Source organism: Rhagoletis pomonella, unplaced genomic scaffold, assembly GCF_013731165.1.
Source record: "Rhagoletis pomonella isolate Grant_MI unplaced genomic scaffold, Rhpom_1.0 Rhpom_scaffold_00006, whole genome shotgun sequence".
Classification (NCBI taxonomy): domain Eukaryota; kingdom Metazoa; phylum Arthropoda; class Insecta; order Diptera; family Tephritidae; genus Rhagoletis; species Rhagoletis pomonella.
In genome coordinates, this window is record NW_023458560.1 from 77744932 (window position 1) to 77747193 (window position 2262).

Below are 2262 nucleotides of genomic sequence, written 5' to 3' on the forward strand. Positions count from 1 at the left end.
ACCTTAAGCCATTGCGAGATTTGTGAGGATTCAAGTGCCGACCATTTCAACAGCAAACGACAGCGTCAAACCACATAAACAGCTAACGATCCTAAAGGCTAAGGAGCAGCCAACCCACACCTACTACCCATAGTTATAACTGCTTTCGTTTACTGGTGTTGTGTTGGTGGTCGCGGTGGTGGTGGTGTTGTTGGCAACCATGATGGCTTTCGTGGTTGAGCTTCTCGTATCCTCTTGTAATTATGTTGGTGTGATTATTTTGCTCAGAAATGCGTTAATAAATTACAGGAGCGGATTTGGTAAGGAGTTGGAATGAAGTTGAATCGGTAAAAGTTATGCAGTAGATAAGGCCGCACTTTTCATGCACCGAATTTAAAAGAAGTTGAGGAAGCCTAAGTTCTCTAATTAATTTCGACTTTTGTGAATCGCTAATGATAAGTTAGGTAATTTTAGGTATTTAAGGGTTCGATATTCATCAAAACAGATTGACAACTATTAAGTTGGCTTAGAGGCTTCAACTATTCAGCAATGACATACGAGTATATCGAGGGCTTATATTCAATACCCTCTATCTACAATTTTGATGAAAATGAGTTTTTGATGGTAACGTGAGCTCTTATTTATCCTTCAGCCATGACAATAATGCCAAACTTAAAATTTTGCTTTTATGGTATTATATTCTCATTTTGAAAAATCCACTATCTGCAATAACATTTTGTTACAAAAGCAAAATCCTCTATCTACACAATTTTGCTGGAAAATCGTTTTCATTACCATTTTTTGTGGCAGGTCAAATAAAGACTGGGTTAGTTACATATGCCGATGCATGTATGTATATGTTCCGGTAAAATCCGATCTTAGGTCAAACTAGTTTTGCCCAGGCTAAACTTGTTCCACCTAATGCGATGTCCAACCGAAACCAAATCTTGTGGACTGCGTAGCTTCAGTTGGACTGATGATGAGAGTTACAAAAATAGTTTATTCTAAGATCGGGTTTGGCCGGTAGCTTACAAGTATATACATGTCCGCTCATTTACTACAATAATTTCATAACTCAAAAAATCAAAACTCGAGAAAGACGGTTTTAAAGTTTTGAATTTACATATACGCCGATACTAAAAATGAATACATATTTTATTCTAGTGAGATTCTGGTAAAGGCCTGTATGCAGCTCTCAAGAAAAGCAAAAACTCCATATAAAATGGCGTACAAGAAATGGCTAAGAAATTTTCTTGAGTCAAATTTCCTTAAGGCAGTACGCAGTTCTTAAGAAATTTACTACGCTTTCTACTACGGTTTTCTAAAGTTTTTTGTGAAGAAAGAGCATAAGGCAACCCAGTTTTGCAACAGAAATATATGCCCGCTCCATTATTTCTTGAGGAAAGAGTGAGGCAACAGGCTGTGAAGTATCAAAAAATGTCAAAATTCCTTGGACACAAACGCGAAATAATGGAAATTTTTTCTTGACTGTTTTCTTGAGAGCTGCATACAGGGCTTAATCGATACAGCTTTGATATTTTCACACGAAATAGAAGAAGACGTAGCGATAATTTCTGCATACTCAACTCAAAATTTGTATTTTTTGGATTATGACACTACTAAAGTAAATCAGCGATGTGTATATGTTTATTTGCCTCCACTTGGTCCGAAGATTCTCACAATTTTCTCTTACTCATATCTATTTAAGAGTTTGACCAACCATCTCTTCGATGACAGGCAAAAGCCCTGGTGCAGACAAAATCCCGTACCCCGTTCTAAAAAATCATCCGTATCCCATCTAACATAGAGTCATTAAACTCCATAACTACATTTTATTTCAAGGGTTATATCATCAAGAGTGGGAAACTGCTATTATTATTCCTATTGCCAAACTAAATACGCTAATGATATTTTAATTTTTTCTAAGACTAAGGACTTGACGCAAGTAAAAATTATTTTTTCTAACATACTAAACGATCTAATCAATTGGTCCAAATCTTCAGGAGCTCAGATTTAAGCTGAAAAAGTAATTTTTTCAAATATGCAGAAAATACAAATAAATACATACATCCAACCCTCTCCTTGTCTAACACCCCTCCCCTATACTGATACATTGAAAATATTTGGAATGATTTTTTACAATAAACCTACTTTTAAGCAGAACTGTCATTATGTAAAAGTTGACTTTGGGCTCGTAATTTATGGACACTGCGCAAAAAAACATCTTAAATTGCTAGAAACACCTTACTATGTAGCAGAGGAGAAAAAGCATCCGTGCATTTC